The sequence below is a fragment of the Rhinolophus sinicus genome, linkage group LG05, assembly GCF_036562045.2.
Source record: "Rhinolophus sinicus isolate RSC01 linkage group LG05, ASM3656204v1, whole genome shotgun sequence".
NCBI classification, from domain to species: Eukaryota; Metazoa; Chordata; class Mammalia; order Chiroptera; family Rhinolophidae; genus Rhinolophus; species Rhinolophus sinicus.
The window spans coordinates 129,795,760-129,814,387 of NC_133755.1; the positions used below are offsets into that span (position 1 = coordinate 129,795,760).

Here is an 18,628-nt window from a genome sequence, read left to right on the forward strand (position 1 = left end):
AAGAAAGGTTGATAATTTGAACTTGGGAATTTTCAGCCAACACATCGACTCTGCCAAGTCATTCCTCCCAGGCCTTCTTCCTTGTTCACCTATCACTTTATTACTTTAATAGAAAGTCTTCCATCCGGTTGGCCTCCTGAGTATTGCTATTTTTCATTTTGGTATGCATTGGAATGCAGGTTAAATAGGGCAATTATCTGTGGTAAAGTGTTTTCTTCATGCCGGAAGAATGTATATATATTTTTGCTTCCCTTAAAATTCTGAAGGCATCTAAAAAGCTGATTCAACTCAAGTACTTAGTGAGAAACCAATTCTATAAACTATGCCACTTTCATTTATTGAAGTTAGCCCATGTTTGGGCCTAAAGGGAGAATTTTCTGAAACACATGTCTATTTCACTGTGGCAGAATGCTTCCCTTTACAAAGCAATAATATGAGGGGAAAAGTGAAATGTAGATAGTCAGCATTCCCACATCCCTTGTAAAATAAAATGAAAATGCAGATACCCTTCTGTCAAGGTCCTGCTCCTGGACCAAATTATAAACCAAAATTTGACAAAGCACGTTCTGGGAGATATATATATTCATTATTATGCATGAACTTAACTAAATATTGATCACTCTGAGTGGAACAGATGGAAAAAGCCATTTTTAAGGTATTGAATTATGAGAGGTCAGGGGGAAAATCCTCATTAATAGGTCAAGAAAAATAATTTAAGAAACAAGATAAGGGATTTTATGTATATGTGTACATTTGAAAAAAAAGATGTATTTTTGCCTCCATACATTTTTTAAAGTTTGTAACCATAATAGATGAGTTTTATTGAAAAGCAGGTTAGATATAAAGTATTTCTGTATTTTACCCTTTTATCAGGAATGCATATAACCATCTATTTCAGTTAATTATATGTATTTATATCAAACAGATTTTCATACTTTCATTCTATCTTTTAATTAGTTATAATTGTAACAACTTAACTGTTTTTTTTGAACTGTGTACATCTGTAAGACTCAGGTAATTTCCTACGTACCATACATTTTCATTACCCATGTGAAAGATACCCCTGGAATTTTACCGCATACAAGCTGGACAACTACATCCTTTGGCCCTGATATACTCAGAAGCAGGATTATTGAGTCATTGGGTGTTTAAATACTTGATTTCATAAAACCTTCTAGATTACTGTCTAAACCAGCATTTGCCCTCCTACCAACACTCAGTACTATCCTATTGTGTAGTTTGGGGCAGCATTTAATGTTATCTTTCTGGTGTTTAATATTCATATGAGCCTGGGTTATGCGGTCCTCTCTTACCTGAAGTTACTGGCTTTCTCTGATGCTATAAACCTGAACAACTTTTATCTCTCTCAGGGTTTTTTAAAATTTTCATATTAAGTTCCAGGATCCACCCCTGTCCCTGTTCCTTCTGAGACATCTCCTGGGTTTGGCTTAGAGGAGGAAAACTGGACTAATGAGCTAATTTCAAATCACCAATGTTTTGGAAGCATGCATTATGTCTTGTGCGTGTGTGTGTGCACAAATATTAAATCTGAATCAATTTGAGTGATCTTAATTTGTATTCAAGCTGTGTTTTTGCCTCCACCTCTGTTCTATTTCAATAGGAGTCACCCGTCTGAGTGTTCTGAAAATCTTCTCCCTTCTTCTGCATCCCATTGGATGGTGTTACTTTCTTTGGTCTAGGTATTGGGTCTCAGGTGCAACCACTGGAATGCAACAAACAACAGCATCCCTTAAGTAAGGATAAACAAACAGGGGCCAGTTGGTTTGCCAAGTGGTCATCCTTCTCAAGGTAACAGGAAAAAGCTTCTCTCCTCCCCACATCAGTAAAGGCTAAGGCTCTCCTAACCTCAGTTGCAGCAAATATTTAGTGTTCTTGGTCAGCATCCTTCCAGGTGTGTGGAAGCCAGGTTGATTAGATGGTCCTTGCAGGGATGCTCATAGAGAATGCCCTACCCATTCTATTACAGGTTTGCAGATTGCCAAGGGACAAACAACAGTCAAGGGAAAGACAATTTAAGAAAGAAGGTACTGCAGGGTCAAATGCTGAAAGATTTTTTTTTTTTTTTAAGCAGTTTGAGAACTGGAAAAATAGCTTTGAATATTGGCGTTTCAAAGTGATTCATACTTTTTGTCCCATAGTAATGTCGTCATTACTATGGGACAAAAAGTATGAAAGAGGGGGAAAAAAAGCAAAGAACAAGGAAGAGACTACAGAAATTGACAATAAGAACGGTTCTTCCTGTGGAATTTCTGATTAAAATGATATGCAAAAATAAAAAATGCGGATGGCTAGAGGTAGCCTCAGGGTCAGGGTCAAGAGGTATTTTTAATTTCATTAATGGGAATGTTGAATATATTTATACAGATGGAGCTAAGAGACAGAGCATTAGGAAATACAGGAAAGAGAGGGAATGCCAAGGACACACAATTTCGGTGTTAGTGGGAGGAAATTATAATAAGGTGACAGAATCCATCTTGAACAGAATAATGGACACTTCTCAGGTGTTGTAAATGAGGGCAGAGTGAGTAAAACTGCAAAGAAATTTGTAGCTATACGGGCAAGAAATTAAGGACATCACGTCCAGTGTGTTTTCTCAATAAAGTCTGAGACAGGCTCATAGGCAAAGAGGAATGAAAGTTTGCAGTGGGTGAAGCGAGGACGTGCTGGCACTAGCTAACAGAGGCTAGGAAGAACTAATTGCTAAGTTTTTTAGGAATTTTATGAGTCAGTTGTTAAACTTGGCCATTATTATTATGTAAATTACATACATTTACAGGTAAATTCTATTAAAACAAAGGTAATAAATAGTAAGCGTTCATCACTTCCTAATTATTTTACTACCTTTTATTATTATCTATGCTCTTGAGGTTATTTTAATCCGTCATGCCTGAGAGCAGATACAGTGCTGTATCTGGCGGAAATACCATAAAAGGTATGCTGCTGACTACACATTACTTCCCTACTCTATGTTCCTTGCTGTCCCATTGGTACCTTGATATGGGCCACAGTGGGAATATTTGCAGTTTGAAAATCAGCAAATGCTACAAATCAGGGCATTTTTGTTTGTTTTTTAAAGAACTGTTGACTGAAAATATGCTGGCACATCATTAGGGAAAGCTTTTGAGGAAGACAGTGAGTATTTTGAATGGACACGCTGAGGAACAGGAAACAGCTGACTACTGACCGAAAAAGGAAGGCCAAAGCCACCTGGGCTGGGCTGAAGTTAGGGAATACATTTGTAAAAGCAATGCACCCCGCACGCACAAACCAAGTGTGGAAACAGCAAAAGCATTACGTTGAATTCCTTGGATGCAGGGTCTGGTTGGGAGGGGTAGGAGTGGTTGGGCTGGAGTATCTTGAGGTCTCAGCTAGTTATAGAGAATAGTGAGTCCAAAGGGAGCTAATGTACTGGGAGAAAAGGGTGGTAGTGTGGAACCAGAAATGAGGTGGAGCTGAAATGATGCAGAGGAAAAGTAATGAGTGCAGAATTACAATCAGAGAGTAGGATTTTGGAATTTATTATTTCAGACAGAGCTATTTCTAGGCCTGGGGCGTGATGATTCTCATGAGTTTGCTCAAGTTGTCATGACCATAGATACAGCGAGATTCAAAGAAGAGTCACAAGTTTAGATTACTGATGAGCTACTCATATGGGCTAAAGGGACATGGGATGGGGACAGCAATTGTAGTGAAGAACTGAGAATGACCCAGGAGTTAGAGGGGAGAAATGAGGGTGGTGTGGGTGTTGGAGTAGCGACCTGCACTAAGCTGGATCAAATAGTTCTGCAGTTCCTTGTGTCTGAGAAAACCACTCAGTGAGAGTGGCTTCTGTGGAAACATACAGTCAGGGCTATTTTACCAGCCACTGTCATCCTTAGGTAACAGCTGCACTGGGTACAGACACAGTGTTAGAATGTATAAGGAAAAAAAATTAATGTAAAAACATTTTAATGTCTTGCAAAACATACTTTGCTTCACATTCTGTATCCTTTTCTTATTTGCTTAAATTGCATAGAATTTCTTTCAAAACTGAAATACAGTTGTGCTGATGAGTTGGGGACAGTAGCAAGGATGTCTTGTTTTAAAAAATAATAATTTTTATAACATACTGGTGTCCTACATCTTTTGGCCACTGCAGAGGGACTTTCCTCCCCCTTTTGCATGTTCATAAATAAACAATGAAAACAACACTCTGCTTATTTTTTTCTCTCAAATTCTTAAGCATTCTCAAGTTCTTGGTATTACAGCATATTTTCCAGAATTAATTTAGTATTTGTTGTTTTTCTCCATTTACTAGTCCCTCTAAGTGTAATTTCGCTCTTCCACCTTAAGTTAGGGCATCATATTGAGCTCTGTAAGGCACTAGCTCTCAATTTTGCCTTTCATTATTGATAAAAACACTTATATAAAAAATCATTTTATTCTTCAGTGTTGCATCCTCTTGTAGCACTTTTAGCCATTATTTTTCACCAATGTTTTAAAGTAGACAATTAGCTCATATTTTTTAATGATGTACTCTTCAAAATGTGGGTGACATCATTGAACATGTGTATTTGTAATAATAAATTTTCCAAAATCTTCTGTGTAAATCTCTTGTTCAGTGCTATTCAACGGGGGATCAAAACCCAGTAGTATAACAACAGGTTATTATTTTTCTACATTTTCTCTTTCATTATAAATATACCCATGGTTTTAAAAAGGACCAATGGCTTAACCCAAAGGATTATCTAGGACCCTTTGATAAGTGAGTGCATGGATATCAAAGACATGTGTCCTTCAAATCTCATTACCCTGTTTCCCTGAAAATAACACCTAGCCAGACAATCAGCTCTAATGCTTCTCTTGGAGCAAAAATTAATATAAGACCCAGACTATTATAATATTATATTATATTATATTATATTATATTATATTATATTATATTATATTATATTATATATTATATTATATAAGACCCGGTCTTATATTATAGTAAAATAAGACTGGGTCTTATATTAATTTTTATTCCAAAAGACACATTAGAGCTGATTGTCCGGCTAGGTCTTATTTTCAGGGAAACACGATAGCAAAGAGTTTCCTACACAAGGCTATGCAAAAATGGAGAAGAAAATCATCCGTGTGTGTGTGTGTGTGTGTGTGTGTGTGTGTGTGTAAATTATCAAGGAATAATCTCTTTTACACACAAAGACACACACACACACACACACACACACTCAATATCACCCCTCAAATTCCATTTTATTTTCTTCCTGAAGGTAAACACTTAATGCTGATTATTCCTCATGCATATATCTGTGTAGTTTACTTTATTCTTTTGTCACTGCTATCTGAAAATGGTGAAAGTTTTGATAAGCCATCAGAGAGAAGAAGATAGTTATTTTAAAGTCCAGGCCAGATCAGGGTGAATAGTTTGAGAAACTTGAGCATCCACAAAGTGCCAGGTACTTGAAAGGTGAAGAATCATTTCACTTCCATAATTATAGGAGGCAGTTGGATGTAGTGAAAATGTGTCAGGTTGGGGGCCCCACAGTCATGAGTTTCAGCTGAGCTTTGCCTTACTCTATGATCTGTGGCAAGCTATTTACCATTTCTAAATCAGACAGGATTTATAATTTGGGGATAATAATATCTGTCTCAACTCTTTTGGAGAAGATTACGTGAGGTATTCTATCAAAAAGCCTTGCAGTGTATCTGGAATAGATATGAGTTCCTCTGTCTCTACAACCTTAAAGTAAATAATACCTTGTCTTGGCAATGATCTATCAAGATGCTTAAAAGTTACAGTATCTGCAGCTGAAATTTCTAAAGTTTGAATTAGATTCTTAATATTCTACCAAACTAAAAAGTCTTGAAATAAGTAGATAGTGTTTACAATTTAGATATCTTAAAGGCACATGTAAAGTTTAAGAAGTACCTACATAGAAAACAATAAACTATTAGTAAAAAACGAAAAATTGCAGAAATCGTACTCTTCCAATATTCTAGGTGTAATAGTCATCATAACTGAATTGGTAATATATTTTCTTATGAAAGATTTGCTGCTTTATTCTTACCTCAGGGAAAATATTCTATTATCTTTATCAAATGATTAAACTACAGGTTTATATTTTTAATATTAATTTTTTTAAATCATAAAATGTTTCACTGCCTCAAGAATATCACTTTTAATCTTAATAACCTAATAACTATTATTGATATTACTAAAAATCTTACTTTCTTCTCTGGTATTGTTCTCCACTAAATTAGAATCTTAACGGGTCATAATAAAATATTTTCTCCTCTTTTTCAAAAACCTGCTAAGATAATTTGCGTACTATGGGCCAGATTGTTTAATGTTATTAGAGATGACTTATTATAGGTGTTATATTTTTCTCTTATGTCTGCTCTTTCCATCAAATAATACTTTAATATTAAAAATTACTATTGGGATTTACACATAATTGATGACACAGTAACACTATTTGAGAAGTAAAGGAATATATGTACATTAACTTTCCAGTAAAGCATATCATAATTGAAACTTTTGGATTTCATATTATTTTGTTGAGAACATGAAAATTAATTACAATGTTTTATAAGAAAATTTACTGTTCTTTATATAATTAAACTGGCCATTAGAACAAGACCTATTCGTTTTCTACATCATGTACTAACAATTACAAAATGACATGAATTCTCTGTGGATTTATTTAAAATAATATATATTCCTCTACTGTCAAGATAACTGTGTTATAAATGGGTGTGTCCACAAATGCAAATTTTTAAATGGAAAAATGGCTAATTTTCCTAAGTAAAAGCAACAATTAAAGGCAATTGGCTGAAATTTATTTTAAACATCTAAGGGAATCACATTACAGCTGCTTAAAGACTGTTAGTTTCTGTTTATGGTGTTTAGAAATTATAAGCTTCTTTAACAGAAAAGTCTTTTACCTAATCCAATCCTAGCTTGGTTGCTAGGAGAACATTTGATGCAAATTAATCAGTAAACATCTAACAGTCAGCTACCTGAGGAGAAGGGGAGTAGGGAGATTTAGAAGCTGGCCAGCAGGGAAACTACTGATGGGAAAATGACTGTTAAGGGTTTTTTTTATACACACCAGCAGCATCACACTGTGATATAATTTTTTTTTTCTCTCTCTATCATTGTTGCAGGTAAGGAGGGAGAAAGAAAGCAGGGAATATTGGAAAGATAAATGGGGTCTTTCCAGTTAAGGTGAGCTTGATTTTTTTTCTGTATAACTTTGGCAAGTTAGTAAGGGTTAGTTAGATGAATTAATGATTAATAATAAATGGAGACTGTGGGAATGGAATAGGGTACCTAATCCTATCTAGATATTTGTATTTAAATTTTACACTGCATTATGTAACCTATTTGAAAATAATATTTCTGTAAAATATTTCTATAAGCAACAATAAATCAGTTGGTATGTGAAAAAATAACAAAAGTTTGTTTTACCCTAAAATTTTATCTGAGACAGGATTCTAGAATATTCTAGAAGAATTAAGGACAAAATACCTATTTTTAAATGAAAAATTTGTGCTTTAAAATATCAACACATGAGAAATAAATTATCTTTCTTAAATTTCAATGGAATTTAGATGTGTTCCACAGAGAGATTTAAATCATTGATTGACATTCATATCTATGGATGTAAAGTATCAGTCTGGTAAAGCTGAAGCTGTTTACACACCAGGAAGCAGTAACGTTGGTTTACTGGACCTGGATTAATTCTTAACTTTAAATCCTTTCAAACAGATTTTTTGTTTTTGTTGTTTTCCTATTGAAGAGAACCAAAAAGTGGAATTCAATTTATAGAACTTTACGTTGTAATGAATTTAGGAAAACACAGATGCTTTATGTTTAGAAATGAGTATCTATGGAAATATATAAGCACAGAAATATCCTAAGAAAGCTAAAAAGGAAGTAAAAGAATGGAAAAACAGGTTTATTAGTTGTACATAAGCTCATTCATTGTTTTTTAATAGGAAAAAATTTGGTGTGGTTGAGGGCTTATTGTTTTTTTGCTGAAAATAATATTTTTAACTTTTCAACAATAAGGACATTGACTTCATTTATACAATTTATATTTTTAAATGATTTCCACATTGATAGTCACACCATGCATTTCAATCATAATCCAAAGTTAAAAGTCATGATTCTCCTCAAAATTTGCCACATATTATGCAAATCTAAGATCTGAGATGTTGACTAAGATTATTTATTTTCTCATATAAAATTGTGAGGTGTCCAATAAGTTTAACTTGCTGCTCCATTTTTAAGTTATCTGGCAATAATTTGTATGGAATATTATCTTATTTCCTTGCTTTCAGTCTTTCCTATGTAGACCTCAGGATAAATAAATCTACCAACATAGAGAAGACAAAAAATGTGTAATTAACATGGTTGCTAGGGGCTATGACCCTTAAAGTGCGAGATGGGCCCGTTATCTCAAAGAGATTACCATCTGCTTTCAGGGTTAAAATTGAAACAAACACAAGGAACTATAAGTGAAGATGATACATTTCTTGTATGGTTCATGTTCTAGAGAAGTTTAGAAACAAGAGTGTTTGGCAATTTCTATAGGAACCAGAACAGACTCCACAGAGGAGATGAACTTGAGTGGAAGCTGAAGAATAAGGATAAATTGAAGGCAGCTGTAGAGCCTTAGAGTTACATTATGTTTTAAAGTTAAGTGTAGAATAAGCAATGGCTATTGAAAATGATATTTTTGCAAATGACATTGAACATATACATTTTTTGATACAATCACACAGCATAAATTCTCATAGAATTCTACACACAATTAACTAGGTAATTTTTGTTTGTGATTAATAAATACATAATTTGATATGTTAAAAATATGTTAATTTTATATGTACCAAAGTCCAGAGTTATGAAAATGCTATCTATGCAGAAAAAGTTTAGAACAAAGGCAATTTAATGGTAGGATTATTTCTAACCCTTTATTGAACAGCTATTTACCTGAATTAATTTTTTTCAAAGTAAACAATGTTATTACTATTGTTTCGAAACATATATAGAAAATTGAAAAGATAAAGAAAATTAGAAAATCATAACATCTGACAAAAATATTAAATAAAAATATGGAACTAAAATTCTTCAATGCCAACATATTAATCTTGAAGATATAATGAATCTACATATATAGTGTAAATGGACCTTTTATTTTACTTATTCTTTTTCAAAGGGAAATGCAGATCACCTTAATGCTCTAAATTTTCTTATATTTGATCATGTGAAAAAAGCCTACATTAAGTGGTTATAATTTGGCTACAGTAATAATTACTAATATGAAAGTTGTAAATCTGAATGTTGGTAATGACCATATAACCCATTTTTATTGTAGTGCAAACTTCTCTCGCGTATGCTGGTTTGCCTTCACAGGTGCTACCTCAACCTTTCCAAACCTGAATCGCTGCTATATTACCCTTCTTCAGATGTAACTCATGTGTGGTTAGTGACATCGAACTTTACTCAGGCATGCAGGACAGGTGTTTAGGCATCAGGATTGACCCTCAATTCTGAGAGCTATAGAGATCAAATAGAATTTGATTTCCAATTTCTATTACATATACTCTTTCCATTATTGTCATTGTTTCTGATTTCAAGACTGTGATGGTCAGTTTTGCATGTCACTTTGACTGGACAAAGAGGGGCCTGGATTTTTGGTCAAACTTTATTCTGGGTTTGTCTGTAAGGGTGTTTCTGGAGGAGATTAACAATTGGATCAGTAGGCTGAGTAAAGCAGATTTCCATCCCTGATGTGGGTGGGCCCCATCCAGTCAGTTGAAGGCCTGAATAGAACAAAAAGGTCAAACCTCCCAGTAGTAAGAGGTAGTTTCTCCTCCCTGGCTGCCTTTAAACTAACTCCAGTTTTTTCCTGCCTTTGGACTCAAACTGAAACATTGGCTCCTCCTGAGTCTCCAGTCTACTGGCCTTTGGACTCGTCTGGGTCTCCAGCTTGTCAACTGCAGATTATATGCTACTGGTTCTGTTTCTCTGGAGAACTTGGATTAGTACAAAGCCCTTGGCACTTTTGTCCTGGATTTTGTAGTACTCTCTTCATTGCTCGTCAGTGTCTCACCCTTCCCTGGTATCTTCCATATACCTGACATAATTATATTTCTCAAACACAAATCTGTCAGGTTTTCCCTTTGCTTAAAATTCTTCCTTTGCTTAAAATGGCTCCTCATTCATTTCAGGATAAAACACAACTGTTAACATATCAAATAAAGTACCTCACTGATCCAGGCAAAATTTGTTGGCCCTAGGTTTTTCCTTCCTTCCAGCAAAATTGAAAAGTTCCAGTTTCCTGAATCCAAGTGCTGTATCTTTTCATGCTCTACTTGCTTTAACTGTGCAGTCACTTCTTCCACTTGCTCATTGTCCACTTGTCTAATTCCTATCTTCCCTTAACACTTGCCTTATATTGTATTTCCTAGTAGAAGTCTACTCTCTTCCTTTGTCTTCCATCTCTTTGATTTCCTCTTTAATAGCACACGGTTGTGATAGTTGATTTTTAACATTTATATTTCAGATGAAATGATAAAATCCATGAGGAGAGGAATCACATCAAATTATTTTACTGAGTTCCTAGCACAAAGCAGAGCACATAATAGGTGTTCATTAAAGTTTTGCTGAATAAGTGGGGGAACCTCATCCATGTCAATTAAGTTCATTTTTTAACACACTTTCATATTTAACAGAGAAAAGTTATTTCACAAATTCATTTAATTCTGAGTTTAGTTCTCTCTAAGTTTTTTATATTCTTTGTTTTCCCTGCCATATCCACCCTGCTCAGTACTTCTAGAGGCTGACATTTATGAACTTCATTAATTCCTGCTCTCTGGCCTAAGAGTGGGTGTAACAGATAGTAATACAGGCAAAAGATTGGAGGGTAGAAGATGAGGGAGATTGGGGTTTTACTCTCATGACATCCTTTCAAACATGACAGTAGATACATTTCTCTGCCAAATCTCTCTGTAACTCTCTCCCTTAGGTCTAATACCTGCTTCCTCCCCTTGCCCTTCAGACCTGGGGTGACAACAACTCACCACTATTAGCCAGAGAGTACATTATCTCCTATAGCTAGTTTCATTAAACTTGTTGAGCCCTTCTTTAAACTTTTGTCAATTATTCTGTTGGGCCACCAGCTTCCTGCGAGGAGTATGACTGATGCAATAAAGTGCCTCTCCCTTTCACCCGTAATCCATTTTAAGAATCCAACATGATAGCACAATCACTCTATCAATTAGGTCATATGTTCGGCTCATCAAATACATTAAACATACCAGTAAATATACAGGAGGCCAAGCCATAGTATGATGGGAAATCTAATATTTTTTTTTAAAAGTGACTAAAAGACTCTCATAGCTTTAAAATGCTTTTCAGTTTAACAAATCGTTTCAAATGCATTATCTCATTTATAAATATCTTACTGGCAGACAGTAGAGATACTGCAAAATATACAGTTTTAAAAAGCTCATTTCAATGTCATTAACATTTAAAGAATAATTTAAATTTAAATTATATTTTTGTTAAAAATACTTAATCATTTTCATCAATGTTATTTAGGAATAGAACATTATCCCAAGTCAATAGTTGGTAACAATCACAATTATGACTCAAGTCTCCTATAGGCCTAAGTGATTCCCTGGTAAGTACCTCATAGAGTTGGCAACCGCATTATCTAAAGACTGCCAGGGCATGTTGTGGCATGATTGTGTGTGGTCCATTCATCTTTTGCCCACACTAAATGTAATCTTGAAAAAACAGTCTTCTCTTGACTGCTGCCGACAATGTGTATAAGCCCACATTGTCCAAAAGCCATCACCTGATGTGTTCTGTGGAGTCTGCGTTGTGGTGCCTACTACCTGGGAGAAGGTCTAGCACTCTTCATTGTCTTCCCCAGAAGGAGGGTACCAATCCTCTTGTTCCTTTAGTGTTGTTACCGGTCTCCAGTCTAACTCCCAGGAAATCCCTGAAGCACCGAGTGTAGTTAGTAGTACAACTCCACTTTATTCTGCCGTTTTGCCATTTTGATCAAAAGTATCAATATGATTTATACAGACTTTAAAAAGGTTAGATAGGATTGATAGACTTTCATGATCAAACACTTTTAAAAAAAGAAAACCTTTGTTTCTGGGAAATGCATGCACACAAACGCGTGCAGTCTCCATGGCTGTCCGATTCCAGAGGTCTAGTTATCTAGCATTTAAGATAAAAGGATTGATTAGGTGGCCCATGAGAGCTACTACTCCAGAAAGCTACTTTTAGAGGGTTTAAAATTCTGGATGTTTCCTGCAGAAACAACTGAGTTTTCTGAGAGCTTCTTCAGCTACATATTATGTAAGTAGAATACACTTGAGGAACACCGCTGAATAGACTCTTTAATTATTTGTTTTTAATATAGTGCCTTGTATACGTCTGGTAGGATACCCAAAAGACACTCTTTTTAAGTGTGTCATTTAAATTTGATGAAAGTACACAAAGAGATTGGTCTCAAGATTGTATGAACGTACATAATACTTTTGTTGCGTACCTAGTCCCATACCCAGATTAAAGTAATAGAACGGATAGCAGAACATAAAGGGAATTTAATGCATAAACTATCCCTTGTTGACTTCAAATCTAGGTTGAGACTCTGTAATGTCCTGAAAGGTCCCAGACGCAGTCAAATTTAATAACTGATTTTTTTCCCCAGGCCTTGTTAATTCAACAAAGGAAAATCACAGAAGGCATTAGGTAACTGTATGCACTCAAGTAACAATTTCTGAAAGTATGTGAGCATTTCAGTTCCTATTTCAATTTAAACAACTGATTAATCACCTAACAAAGTATATTATTGACAGTGGATTACGTATATTATAATCAGAACAAAACTGAAAGTGTTTCAAGGGAAAGAGTGAGCCAGAGGCAGAACCCCAAGTGTGTCTTAGGTTGGTAACAGAGGTGATAGTCAAGTACTTACTGAGGCCTCTTCCCACCTCCATGTTATCAGCATATCCTGGCTGATTATTGGTTCTGGCATCAATGGAAGTTTCTAATGGAGATAACTAAATCCTAATGAAGCTGGAGAGCCTCAGGGAGTGGAACAAAACCTCAGGAGTGGGAAAGGTACAAGCAGGCAACTATAAGTGAAGGCCAGTGAATTTTATGCCAAGGCATTTGGTAAGGCTATGATGGAAGCACTCAAAACCACCAATATAGATGTCAAAACAAAACACAACAAACAAAAAAGGACAAAGTAATACAAGGAAAAATACATATGAAATTTAATTTAAGTACAGTATAAGCTAAGAAAGGAGGAGAAACATAAATCATATTTCCAATTTCCAAAACAATTTCAAGACATTCAGTTTATTCTGAACACTCATTCAGGATAAATTGGGTATTATCTGGGAAAAAGGGGATTTTTCCATGCAATGTCATCACCCTAACATGTTTAGTAAAATATCTTTCCAGAACCCTAGTGGTTGATAGATTGGTAATTGCAGAAAAGGAAACAAAACAAAACAAAACAAAAAAAACAGAGGATAAGCACTAACCACAACTGAGTCCTCGTGGAAGCCAGCTTCCTTTGAGGATATAAAACACAGAATTCAAGAATCCTAATTAGATTAGCAGAGACACATAGGTGGGTCTTCAGGCAATGGAAGCTGTGTGTTTCCAGGAGATTCTGAACAGCTTGAAGCAGCACTCAAGCACATGGCATTTCCTAGATGGACAGGAAGGATCAGGCAAGTTGGCAAAAGCTTCAGCAAATGGTTTGTAGTCAGTAAAGGTGAAAGCAAGATAGCTGCTCTCAGCCTGATATGGTTAGGGATGGATAGAAGTGGGGATTTGGCTAACATTCTTGTGAGGTCATGTTTTCTTTAAAGACAATATGTTTCTATTAAAATATAATTGGTATACAATATTGTATTAGTTTCAGGTGTAGAACATAGTGATTTGACATTTACATACGTTGCAATGTGATCACCAAACTAAGTAGTAACTATCTGTCTCTGTGCCAGGTTATCACACTATTATTGATTATATTCCCCTTTATTTTTTTCATCCTTTCCTCTACCCCCCACCCCTCTAGCCACCATCAGTTTGTTCTCTGTTGAGTCTGTTTTTGTTTTGTTTTACTTGTTCATTTGTTTTGTTCTATTTTTTTAAAGATTCCACATATAAGTCAAATCATGCAGTATTTGTCTTTCTCTGTCTGACTTATTTCACTTAACATAATACCCTCTAGGTCTATCCATGTTATCACAAATGGCAGGATTTCATTCTTTTTATCACTGAGTAATATTCCATTATATATATGTGTGTGTGTATCTTCTTTATCCATTCATCTATCTATAAATGAACACCTAGGTTACTTTATTTTTTTAAAGAGACAGAAGATAATCAAATTGGTCACAATCACCCTTGTACTAGATGGCCAGTGTCACCTAGAAGTGGCTTTTGTAATTGGGTGCTAGTTAGCCATAGTGAGAGATCTTTAATAGCTGTGTCTGAGTGTTTCTCCCAGGAGAGCAAATACTGATGCTTATAGAGCATATTCTTCCTCTAATAGAAATGTTAAAAAATGGCATTTAGACATCATCAGAAAACAACGAAGGAAAAGTCCATTTCCACATCAAACCATACACAGTTCTAGATTTTGGTATCTACTGCCTATTAACACACTGTACTTCCACTGGCAAAGGTCCATTCCATGGGATCTATTCACCATCATCCATTGCTGGGTTGTATATGTAATCCTCACTGTAGGCTGCTCTTAAACTTATTCTCTGCCTTCTACTGATTTCCCATCTGTCACCTAGCCCAATGTCATGTCATAGTCTATAACTCTTTTCAGAGATGCTCTTTTGACAGAAAGAAGCTGGAAATTCCCCACCCAATGTAGTTAGGAAAGAGAGCATAAAGATGTTGCTATAGCAATATAAAATCAATTCTGGACTCTGTTATAGGGTCCAACGCAGAGTAGGCTATCAGTTTGTTGAATAGGGAAGTCATCATTGGGAACTACAGTGTGTAGTTCAGTGTGTTAGACATAGTCTTTGATCGTTTTCTAAGAGTCAAACTTACTCCTCTTTAAGGTTTTTTTGTTTTTTGAAGACTTCCTTTATTAGACTAGAAGCACACATGTCTCATTACTCAGGGCATGTTTCTTCTAGCCCAATTGCCTTACTAACTTTCCTTAGAAGTGGGTGGATTGTTCTTTCCAAATGCTTGCTTTCCTCATAAGAAGCAATGGGACATTGTACTAAATAAGAAACAAAAACTCGTCCTGCTGTGAACTATGACTGTTTCCTAGTGCTTACATGGAAACTTGTTTCAGTGTTTCAACATATTTACTTTTTTAAAATTTTGGCAAATGATTCTTTTGATAGTGTCTGTTTTAATAACATATAATGAACAAGTCACAATTCATAAATAATTTAGAACAGAGGTTGGCAAACGTTTTCTGTAAAGGGCCAGAGAATAAATGGTTGGGGGGTAGAGGGCGGGGAGAGATGTAGTGGGGCGTACAGTCTTTGTGACAACTACTGAGTTCTGCCTTTGTAGCCGAAAGAAGCCATAGACAACATGAAAAAGAAAATGCTGTGGCTGTGTTCTAATAAACTTTTACTTGCAAAACCAGAATGGGGGCCAGATTTGGTCCATGAACCATTCTTTGCCAATCCCTAATCTAGAAAATAATATAGAAGTATGGCCTTAAAGACAGAATTCACTATCTTTTGCCAACCAAATTCCAGGCAGGAATAAATTTCCCACCCCAGTATTCAACTGCTCAAGTGAGTGTATAAATGAAATTCAATGATAGTAATATTGCTTTCTCACATTCCAAACTGACAATTCCCATAGGTGGGAGGGGAGAAAAAAAAGAAACTTTAGTAATTTATTTCTTATTGTTTTGATGTATTACCTTCTATTTAATTTTATATAATAAAAATACATTCATAGAATAAAATGGTGCAGGTATTTAGGAAGATCAGTTTGTAGCCTTATACTGAATAGGCAAAACTAGCTTGGTATTTTTTATTTAGTGCCCACACCCATTAAGTAGGTCAGTGGTGTAGGACAAATGCAGCATTTGATAGATGCCACTCTTGTAGAAGAAAAGGGGCTTTTAAAACTGTGCATTACACAGTGTCACATTATATAAAGTTATTGCTACATCGGTGACACAGAAGAAACTGATACTACATGACCTGATGCAAATTCAAATAGAAAATTTGGAGCATACAAATGGATTAAACACCCTTGAAAATCAGGTAGAGTACGATTCCAAAGGATTTTAGGTCATTCAGAAATGTTATTATCTCCCAGCTAGGAAATGTAGACTGTTTTGTTAGTGATCACACTGAAGCATGAAATTGGGAGGAAGACTATTAATGGGTCAGTTAAGGTAAGAAATCAGAAATATTATTTTAAGGTGGAATGTTGTGACAAATATGTGGCAAAATGTAAAATTACCTCTCAGAAAAATCTGTGTCTATTTTCACTCACTATTTACGGTATGGAAAACATATTATGACTGGAAAATCTCACTTGAAAAGTTCTTAGCCACAAGAACTCACCAACCTTCTCAGAGTAAGACTGACATTGTCTATACAGGCTGCAAGATTCTTCTTGGAAAGCAATTTCTATGTCATGTATAAAATGTATACTTCTTTCTAAAATAGCTTTTATAGTGTTTCAAAAACAGGTTTTAATTTTTCTAGTTATTTTAAAACAACTTGTGAACATATAATAGAGGGATCAGTCAACAAATATGTTAAAGCTGGAGTACTCTGCTAACATATGTGCTCAATAAATGTTTACTGTCTTGCAAACTCTCTACTGGTTATAAAGATAGTCTTGATTGCAGTAGATGGTTGTCCATCAAAATAATTAAGCTCTCTTTTTAAAAATATTTTGAATACCTAATGTCAGATTACATAATTGAAATCACCCTCTTTAATTTTCCCTAAGATCAATTATTGCTTGATTCTTATCCCTTCAGTTTTTTTGTTTGTTTATTTTCGTTTTTGTTTTGTTTTGTTTTAAGTAAAGGGATCATTATTTGATATTTAAAATGGAATATCAGACAAATGAAGCCAATAATAATAGTAGATTTATTAGTTGGTATGTGAAGATAGGTATTAGAATTGTTTTAATAAAAGATGTTTACTGTGGGAAATTAGAAATATCTAATTTTTTTAATGTAGTGCACAGAAAAGAAATAGTAAACATTTAATAGAAAGTTTGAAAAATTTAATAGAAAGCTATGAAAAGTTAACTACTCTGATGATGTTGTAAGAAATGCATTTAACAAGTCAGTTTTGGCTGCATTCTTTATTTACCACATTTGCACTTACCATCTCTTTGTTTCATCACCAGTAAGTATTAATAATAATACTTTGTACTTTGAGGGCATGAAGCATGCTTTGTTCACCTGTTTATTCCTGTCTACTGCCTACTCACCGAAACACCAGTCTCTTGGCCAGTCTCTTTTCAGGTATCATGGGTGTACAACAAATGTATCTGAGAATGAATGAACATAGTAAACAAGCCAGACTTGCACATAATGCTCTCTCCAGGGACAATACCATGAAATTATTTTATAGTGACTGCTTTTAGGTCTTTAATTATCAAATGCACTCACCTGCTAAGTAATACTGCTCTAAAATAATGTCATGAGAGAGCCAGTTTAGTATACTTGAATGCATGCATGAAAACTATTATGGAATATTCCATTTTAATTCTTAATATACTTAAAATAATTGACTATTTGATTTGTACATTTTTGTGTATTTCTCAGTTTGTTTAGTATTTTATTTTAAAAATGTTTCTGTACTCTAAATTCTAAATATATTTCTTTAAAAAGCACATAATATACTTACCACATGCTACAAATTTGAAATGCATTTTGTTTGAAATGAGTATCTATTATTCAAAATAATAGTTGAAATATATGGAGCCTTTATATTTCAAAATATTAACCTTTCACTGAATTGATTAAAAGCATATAATATGACTTTGAAGTATTTTGAAAACCTGACTACTGAAAATCAATCAAATTATTTTTGTTATTTCATAATGTAAAACAATTGCTCCATTTTTCAAAGACTATGATTATCCTATGCACCCTGCCAATGAATAGATTTAGTAGAAACCATAAGCTGTACAGAGGAGTTATTAATAAGAAAGAATCAAAAACAAAGGAAAGTAAGTGGGTTAATTATGGTAAATATGATTTAAGCATCTGTTTAGGCAATCAGAGGAATACAAAAAAGAATTTGAGAGATATTAAAATCTAAACCCAAATTAAAACTCAAATAAGAATAGAATTATTTTCAGAACATGATGAACATTTATTAAATATTATTTTTATTTAAATGGAGACTTTGAAATGGACAGTAAACGGTATTTAGTTTTATTTTTGTTGTTGTTGCTGTTGTTGTTAAGGTAGCATGAATATCTTACCTAAAGAATCTTACAATTACAGCTGCCACAGGATCAGTCTATACATTTGTGACCACAAGGTCAAAGTACATGAGTTAAAAAACATTAGGTAGAAAAAAGTATTCAGGGCTCAAACTGAGG

At 34.5% G+C, this 18,628-nt stretch overlaps 1 long non-coding RNA gene across 5 annotated transcripts in view; it reads left to right on the top strand.

Annotated features, from left to right (window-relative positions):
* Window positions 1-18,628, top strand: part of LOC109453591 (uncharacterized) — an 878,050-nt gene that overhangs the window by 558,584 nt on the left and 300,838 nt on the right. The window contains exon 5 of one of the 5 annotated variants that reach the window (XR_012496691.1): window positions 7,174-7,234. The exons of the other annotated variants lie outside the window; for them this stretch is intronic. This is a non-coding gene — a long non-coding RNA (uncharacterized LOC109453591). The remainder of the gene's footprint in view (window positions 1-7,173; window positions 7,235-18,628) is intronic. 5 annotated transcript variants of the gene reach the window in all.